This window comes from Chiloscyllium plagiosum, chromosome 13 (genome assembly GCF_004010195.1).
Source record: "Chiloscyllium plagiosum isolate BGI_BamShark_2017 chromosome 13, ASM401019v2, whole genome shotgun sequence".
Lineage (NCBI taxonomy): Eukaryota > Metazoa > Chordata > Chondrichthyes > Orectolobiformes > Hemiscylliidae > Chiloscyllium > Chiloscyllium plagiosum.
In genome coordinates, this window is record NC_057722.1 from 2,303,365 (window position 1) to 2,312,495 (window position 9,131).

At 42.7% G+C, this 9,131-nt stretch overlaps 1 non-coding gene across 1 annotated transcript; it reads right to left on the reverse strand.

Moving 5' to 3' along the window:
* Positions 1-1,610: 1,610 nt before the first annotated feature.
* Positions 1,611-1,681, reverse strand: trnag-gcc. The gene has a single exon. It is a non-coding gene; the product is annotated as a tRNA-Gly (tRNA).
* Between the last annotated feature and the right edge of the window lie 7,450 nt (positions 1,682-9,131).

Sequence of the window (9,131 nt, forward strand, 5' to 3'; positions counted from 1 at the left end):
TTGCCCTCCTGATTTCCCTCTTAAACATACTCTTACTTCCTTTATACTCTTTGATGTATTCACTCAATCTATCCTATCTATACCTGACATCTGTTTCCTTCTTTTTCTAAACCAAAACCTCAATTTCTTTAGCCATCCAGCATTCCGTATACCTACCAGCCTTCCCTTTCACCCTGACAGGAATATACTTTCTCTGGATTCTTGTTATCTCATTTCTGAAGGCTTCCCATTTTCCAGCCATCCCTTTACCTGCGAACATCAGCTTTCGAAAGTTCTTGCCTAATACCATTAAAAATGGCCTTTCTCCAATTTAGAACTTCAACTTTTAGATCTGGTCTATACTTTTACATGATTATTTTAAAAAATAGAATTATGGTTTCTGGCCCCGAAGTGCTCCCCAACTGACAGCTCAGTCACCTGCCCTGCCTTATTTCCCAAGAGTAGGTCAAGTTTTGCACCTTCTCTCGTAGGTACATCCTCATACTGAATCAGAAAATTGTCTTGTACGTGCTTAACAAATTCCTCTCCATCTAAATCTTTAACACTATGGCAGTCCCAGTCTATGTTTGAAAAGTTAAAATCCTCTACCATAACCACCCTATTATTCTTACAGATAGCTGAGATCTCCTTACAAGTTTGTTTCTCAATTTCCCTCTGACTATTAGAGGGTGTATGATAAAATCCCAATTAGGTTATCATCCCTTTCTTATTTCTCGGTTCCACCCAAATAACTTCCCTGGATGTATTTCCAGGAATATCCTCTCTTAGTACAGCTGTAATGCTATCCCTTATCAAAAATGCCACTACCTCTTGCCTCCCTTTCTATCCTTCCTGTAGCATTTGTATCCTGGAACATTAAGCTGCCAGTCCTGCCCATCCCTGAGCCATGATTAGATTAGATTACATTACATTACAGTGTGGAAACAGGCCCTTCAGCCCAACAAGTCCACACCGACCCGCTGAAGCGAAACCCACCCATACCCCCGGGAATTGAACCCGGGTCTCAGGCGCTGTGAGGCAGCAGTGCTAACCACTGTGCCACCGTGCCGCCCTCATGTTTCTGTAATTGCTATGATGTCCCAGTCCCATGTTCCTAACCATGCCCTGAGTTCATCTGCCTTCCCTGTTAGGCCCCTTGCATTGAAATAAATGCAGTTTAATTTATTAGTCCTACCTTGTCCCTGCCTGCCCTGACTGACTCACTTCTGATCTCAACTGTACCAGTCTCAGACTGATCTCTTTCCTCACTATCTCCCTGGGTCCCACCATCCACGTCCCCCCCCACCCCGCCCCACCTTACTAGCTTAAATCCTCCCGAGCAACTCTAGCAAATGTCCCTGACAGTATATTAGTCCCCTTCCAATTTAGGTGCAATCCGTCCTTCTTGTACAGGTCACTTCTACCCCAAAACATATTGCAATGATCCAAAAATGCTAATCCTTTTCCATACACCAGCTCCTCAGCCATGCACTCATGTGCTCTGTCCTCCTATTCCTGCCCTCACTAGCTTGTAGCACTGGGAGTAATCCATATATTACTCCCTTTGAGGACCTCCTTTTTAAGTTTCGGCCTAACTCTCTGTAATCTCCCTTTAAAATCTCAAAAAACATTGTATTGGCCGGGAATCAAACCCAGGCCTCCCGCGTGGCAGGCAGGAATTCTACCACTGAACCACCAATGCAAAGGTGTGATCCAGTTTCCTCCTGCAATGATGCTGTGCTCGGCGTACTCTAGTTGTTCATCCCTCAGTATATATGGGAAGGTGGAGCATGTAGTTGAGTTGGTCCTCCCTTCAATAGCTGCTGCAAAACAAAATTTGAACATTGTGACAACAAAATAAAAAGAAAGGATGCAACAACCAAGATCACTGTTCCCTTGGCCAAGGATATTCCCAAGAATCCCAGCCATCCTATGGCCCAACACCACAGGTTCGAAACCGGGGATTGTTTAAGCTTGATCACTTCCTTGTGAATATGGTCAGCAATATCAGTCATTTCTTCAGCATTGTCTGGGATATATGTGCTTCGTTCCTTGCCAATGAGTTCACGTGTGCCTCCTTTTTCTGCTGGTAGCTAACCAAAGGCCATCCACTTCTGTAATGCTGTTCAGATGGCGATCATTTCAGGGTTAATCTTGCCAAGGGCCAGAGATGTGTCATTTGCTACCTCTTCTAGGATAGCTGCCATATTGACAGATTCTCTGGCAAGCTTGGCTACACTATACCAAGGAAAGAAGATGGCCAAGAAAAGGTTCTGTTTCTGTAATGGCAAGTTTGAGGTGTCTTAATGATCCCTTCAGGAGTGATGACGTATGGTGTATGAATGGCACCACATAACCAGGTAACACAATGCTGTCCAGGATGGTGGTAACCATGTGTATACATTGTGTCCACAGACAAAGTAAGTGCCATTGTATGGGATAAAGTGACTTATATATTCAGGAAACCAAACAGGGTTAAAAGTTTGTGCTGAGGTGAGGTTGGTAAAATTAAGTTTAGAGTAGGCAAAGTGCCAGTAAAATATTGAATGCTGTGACTCGAAGATCCCCCGGCTCAGATCTATTAAGGTAAATAGGAACAATTGGTCTTCCTACCCTTGATGTCTTGGTAATGGTTACAAATGGTGCTATATGGGAGGTATTTAATTGGGGTTGGTACCAACCTTCAAAAGCAGAAAAACTGTCCTCTGCTGATTCCCACTTATTTTGGGTACCATTAATGTCCACCCAATATAACCTAGTGTCTGCAGAAGATTTGTCAGCCAAGTGAATCCCTGCCATTAGGGATCCATTCTAGTCAGTGATCCATTCCGCCACTTCAGATGCGAGGAAAGGAATAAGTCTCAGAAGGACACCGACCTTTGAATGTATTGGAATGTTTGAACAAACCCAGCAACTGGAGACATTAATATGTTTGGCATAAACATATGACAGAAACGTGTTAAGATTAAGTACCCATCTGTTCTCAGTGAGATCAAAATAGAGAGAATTGCAATTTCCATGCTTATGCTCATATTTGTGATATTATTAATTACAGTTGCCATTTAACCACATCACATATACATTTATATTTGACCTTAAGTTATTTCAGCTTATGTCCTTAGGTCATGAATCCCATTCTTGCTGCTTGTTGGTGATTACATGGTGCGGGCTCTTAAAACCTGAGAGAGAGAGAGAGAGGAGCAGACATGCTTGCGGCTGTTAATTTCTATACAGCTTTAATTGAACAGAATGTTTCTCTTTACCAATTCCATTTTCATTAACAAGCGCGCTCCTATTACCTGTTAATATTATCTCATGAGATCCATCCCATCGAGGAGATAAGGCTCCCTTGCTTGAGATTATTTTTACTGGGACCTTTGATCCTGGGGCTGGTATTCCAGTTTATCCTGGGCATCCATCAGACTCTCAGTCCTTGACAAGCTGCTGGCCTCATGCTTGTCTGTAAACTATGTGTAAATGCTTACGGATTTCATGTAATCCCAGATGTGTCCCTTGCTGTTAGTGAGTTCTGCTCCCCCAATTGCTTCTTAATATTTTGAATTGATAGAAAATCAAAGGCAAGTATAGATTTTATTCCAGCTGTCTTGACAGAAATTGTGTCACTGAGTAGTACACAAATTCAAGCCTACTATTCCCAGTCACCATAAACATTAACAATTTTGAAAAGTGCACGTATTTCCTCAATTTCTCCATGTTTTAGGCCTGAGTTGACAAAACATGCAAGCCAGGTTTCAGTATTATACAATTAGATTGATTTATTACAAATAACCACATTCCAGCTACAGTTAAACAATTATGAAACATTGGCAAATCTCACACACACACACACACACGGTATTATGGTTAGAAGGACGGCAAAATCCTGTTCATGGATTTGATGAGATTATTCTTTTGCTGACAAAAATGCTACTTCTTAATTTTCCTTCTCCAGACACTTTCACTTGTTAGTAGGAGACACAGGATGACTGGTTCACATTTATAAAACATCCCTGACTCATTGTTTAAAAGTCACAGCTTATGGCAACTGCTGGAGGAAAAAGTTCATTTGTTTTCTTAAGATTTAACTAGATTTTGCCACAGAGAACTGAAACATGTCCTGGGCATGTGGAGATCTGATGGCGACTCAATTTCTTATTCACAGGCCCAAGCTGTTCATCTATGTGACAACCAATCACATGGTTGTAGGCAGGCAGAACATTTTTGTCATCATAACTGGTCACCAGCCCACAGATCAGTTACTTGTTGCTGACTAAATCTCTATTTGTAAACCACTTTTGACTTTAACTTGTCTGTTGTCTAAATACAATCCATCAGAGTCAGCTTGGGTTTTCTGAATGGTAAATCATGTTTGACTAATTTGCACAAGTTCTTTAAAGGTGTTCTCGAGGAAAATACTGAGACACAGGCTATTAGGCTCGATGGGATTGTGATTCACAAAGAGGAGGTGTTTAGCAATTCTGGCAAGTGTGAAAATAAATAAGTCCCCTGAGCTGGATGGGATTTATCCTAGGATTCTCTGGGAGGCCAGGGTGGAGATTGCAGAGCCCTTGGCTTTGATCTTTACATTGTCATTATCTACAGGAATAGTGCCAGATGCCTAGAGGATAGCAAATGTTGTTCCCTTGTTCAAGAAGGGGAGTAGAGATAGACCCAGTAATTATAACCAGTAAGCCTTACTTCAGTTGTGTTGGAAAGGTTATAAGAGATAGGATTTATAATCATCTAGAAACAAATATGTTGATTAAGAATAGTCAACGTGGTTTTGTGAAGAGTAGATCATGCCTCACAAACCTTATTGAGTTCTTTGAAAAGGTGACCAAACAGGTGGATGAGGGTAAAGCAGTTGATGTGGTATGGATGTTTGATAAGGCTCCTCACAGTAGCCTATTGCACAAAATACGGAGGCATGGGATTGAGGTTGATTTAGCCATTTGGATCAGAAATTGGCTAGCTGAAAGAAGACAGAGGGTAGTGGTTGATGGGAAATGTTCATCTTGGAGTTCCATTACGAGTGGTGTACCGCAAGGATCTGTCTTGGATCCACTGCCGTTTGTGATTTTTATAAATGACCCAGATGAGGGCATAGAAGGATGGGTTAGTGAATTCGAGGATGACACTAAGGTGGTGGAGTTGTAGATAGTGCTGAAAGATGTTGCAGGTTATAGAAAGACATAGATTAGTTGCAGAGCTGGGCTAAGAGGTGGCAAATGGAGTTTAATGCGGAAAAGTGTGAGGTGATTCACTTTGGAAGGAGCAACAGGAAGAAAGAGTAGATTAGATTCCCTACAGTGTGGAAACAGGCCTTCTACCCAATAAGTCCACAGTGACCCTCTGAAGAGTATCCCACCCAGACCTATTTCCCTCTGACTAACACTATGGGCAATTTAGCACCGCAAGTTCATGTGACTTGTACATTTTTGGACTGTGGGAGGAAACCAGAGCACCCGGAGGGGACCTGCACAGACATGGGGGGAATGCGCAAACTCCACACAGATAGTTGCCCAAGGCTGAAATTGAACGAGGGTCCCTGGCACTGTGAGGCAGCAGTGCTAACCACTGAGCCACCATGCTGCCCTGTACTGAGCTCCTGGTAGATAAGCAGAGAGATCTCGGTGTCCATGTACATAGATCCCTGAAAGTGGCCACCCAGATTGATAGGGTTGTTAAGAAGGCATACGGTGTGTTATTGGTAGAGGGAATGAGTTTTGGTGCCATGAGGTCATGTTGCAGCTGGACAAAACTGTGATGCAGCCACACTTGGAGTATTGCGTACTGTTCTGGTCACCAACTTAAAGGAAGGATGTGGAAGCTTTGGAAAGGGTTCAGAGGAGATTTACTAGGATGTTGCCTGGTATGGAGGGAAGGTCTTATGAGGAAAGGCTGAGGGTCTTGAGGCTGATTTCATTAGAGAGAAGAAAGTTGAGAGGTGACTTAATTGAGACATATAAGATAATCAGTGGGTTAGATCAGGTAGACAGTGAGAGCCTTCTTCCTCAGATGACTGATGGCTAGCACAAGGGGACATAATTTGAAATTGAGGGCTGATAAATATAGGACAGATGTCAGAGGTAGTTTCTTTATACAGAGAGTAGTAGGAGCATGGAACACCCTGCCTGCAACAGTAGCCAATTTGCCAACTGTAAGGGCATTTAAATGGCCATTCAATAAACACATGGATGAAAATGGAACAGCGTAGGATTTGTAGGCTTCAGATTGGTTCCACAGGTCGGTGCAACATTGAGGGCCGAAGGCCCTTTTCTGTGCTATAATGTTCTATTTCCTATGTTATATGTAGCAAATGGATAATGGAGATCCTGTAGATGTAGAATGTCTAGACTTGCAGAAAACATTCAATAAAGCGCCATTCAAAAGGTTAATACAAAAAGTATGATCATATGGGGTTAGAGGTAATTTATTAGCTTGGATAGCGGATTAGCCAACCAACAGAACACACACAGCCAGGATACATGGGCCGGTGTTTGCAAGATGTAATTATTGGGGCGCCATTGGGTTCAGTCTTTGGACTCCACTTAGTTATAATCTATATTAGTGACTTGGATGCATGGATAGAAAATACAACAGTCAAATATGCAAATGACACTAGGTGGGCAAGTAAGTTGCAATGAAAAAATTTACAAATGGTATGGATAGGTTAGGTGAATAGGCCAAATTTAGTGGATGAAGTTAGTGGATAAGTGTATGGTAATCCATTTTGGAGTAGAAAAGCCTTTTCTTATCTAAATGGAGAGAAAATTCAGAGTGCTTCAGTGCAGAGGGATCTGGGTGTCTTGTGCATGAATTTCAGAAAACTAAAATTAAGGTATGAAAATGTGTTGCTGGAAAAGCGCAGCAGGTCAGGCAGCATCCAGGGAACAGGAGAATCGACGTTTCGGGCATAAGCCCTTCTTCAGGAGAAGAAGGGCTCCTGAAGAAGGGCTTATGCTCGAAACGTCGATTCTCCTGTTCCCTGGATGCTGCCTGACCTGCTGCGCTTTTCCAGCAACACATTTTCAGCTCTGATCTCCAGCATCTGCAGTCCTCACTTTCTCCTAAAATTAAGGTGTAGCAGGTAATAAGAAAGGGAAATGGAATTTTGGTGTTAATTGCTGAAGGAATAGACTAGAAAAGTAGGGAAGTATTGTTGCAAACGTGCAAGGCATTGGTGAGAATGCACCAATTGCATACTGTTTTGGTCCCCTTACTTGAGGAGGAATGTACTTATATTGGTGGTAGAACAGAGGAAGTTCGTTGGTTTAATTCCAGAGATGAGGGGCTTGTCTTATGATGAGAGATTAAGCAGGTTAGACCAATACCGTCTGGAGTTTAAAAGAATGAGAGGAGACCGAATTGAGGTATATAAGATGGTGAAGGGGATTGACAAAGTAGACATAGAAAGGATCTGTACTGATTTGGGACAATCTGGAACAAGAGGCCAGATTAAGTTAGATTTATTATTGTCTCATATATATCAAATACAGTAAAAAGTGATGCTTTGTGCTGCCACACTCCTGTGTCATCTTGAAACACAGAATATAATGCAAGATATTAATGCAGTCGAGTTCATCTTTACATTTCCTTCAAAGGTGGCCTCCCTTTCTCCTTGTTGCAGACTGCAGGGTCTCAATTACTCCAGGGCCTCCAGCAAGGCTCCCATGACCACTGTACTGTGATTGTGGTCACAGTTTAGGTTGGGGTAGCAGATTTAAAACAGAGATGAGGAGCTATCACTTCTCTGAAAGGGTCATGCATCTGTGAAATTCAGTACTCCAGAGTCTGGAGGATTCTGGGACATTGAGTAAATTTAAGAGGAGATAGTTAATTAGTAATGGGTTGAAGAGTTATGGAGAACAGAAGGGAAGGTAGAGTTGAGTCCAAGATGTGATTAACCACAATTGTATGAAATGCTGAGCAAGCTCGAGGGGCTGAATTACCTACTTCTGCTTTTGGTTCTTATTTCCTTATGTCTGTTAACTATCTACTCCAGCAACTGTGTAAATAACATCTACAACATGTGTCAGTTTCTTGTTTTCAATAAGTGAGGCAATCCCTCAACAATCTTGATTTTTAAAACTTTTCTCCAATTTTAGTCCACAATCAAAACAGAGTCAAAGAGCCATGCAGCAGAGAAACAGACCGTACGATGCAATTTGCCCATGCTGATCATGTTCCCAAATTAAACTTGTCCCACTTGCCTCTTTTTGGCCCATATCCCTCCGAACATTTCCTATTCATGCACTTATCCAAATGTCTTTTAAACAATGCAACTGTACCGGCATCCAGCACTAGATTTGTATTTAACTCAGTTGGCTAGGTGGTTGGTTTATGAAGCAAGTGTGATGCCAGCAGTGTGAGTCCAACTCACATCACTGGCTGAGGTTACCTCGAAAGACTGGAGTGGATTCCTGGCTCAATGTTTAACACTGCTGCCTCACAGTGCCATGGACTTTGGTCCAATTCCACCCTTAGGCAACTGTCTGTGCAGAGTTTGCATTGCTGTCTGCATGGGCTTCCTCCAGGTGCTCTGTTTTCCACCCACAGTCCAAGGATCTGCAGGCTAGGTGGATTAGCCATGAGAAATGCAGGGTTATAGGGTGTGCTGCTGTTGGGAGGGTCAGTGTGGACTTGATATGCTGGATGGCCTGCTTCCACATTGCAGGGATTTTATGATTCTTCTAGTAGTTCATTCAACATACAAACAACTCTCTTACAAATGAGAGGGACTGTATTGTTGAAGAGGAGAGTATGAAACGGACTGGTAAGCTAGAGGAGATACTTGTAAGGAAGGAAGATGTGTTGGGCATTTTGAAAAACTTGAGGATAGACAAGTCCCCCGGGCCCGACGGGATATATCCTAGGATTATGTGGGAAGTAAGAGAGGAAATTGCAGAACCGTTGGCAATGATCTTTTCGTCTTCACTGTCAACAGGCGTGGTGCCAGGGGACTGGAGAGTGGCGAATGTTGTGCCCCTGTTCAAAAAAGGGAATAGGGATAACCCCGGGATTTACAGGCCAGTTAGTCTTACTTCTGTGGTAGGCAAAGTAATGGAAAGGGTACTGAGGGATAGGATTTATGAGTATCTGGAAAGACACGGCTTGATTAGGGACAGCCAGCACGGATTTGTGAGGGGTAG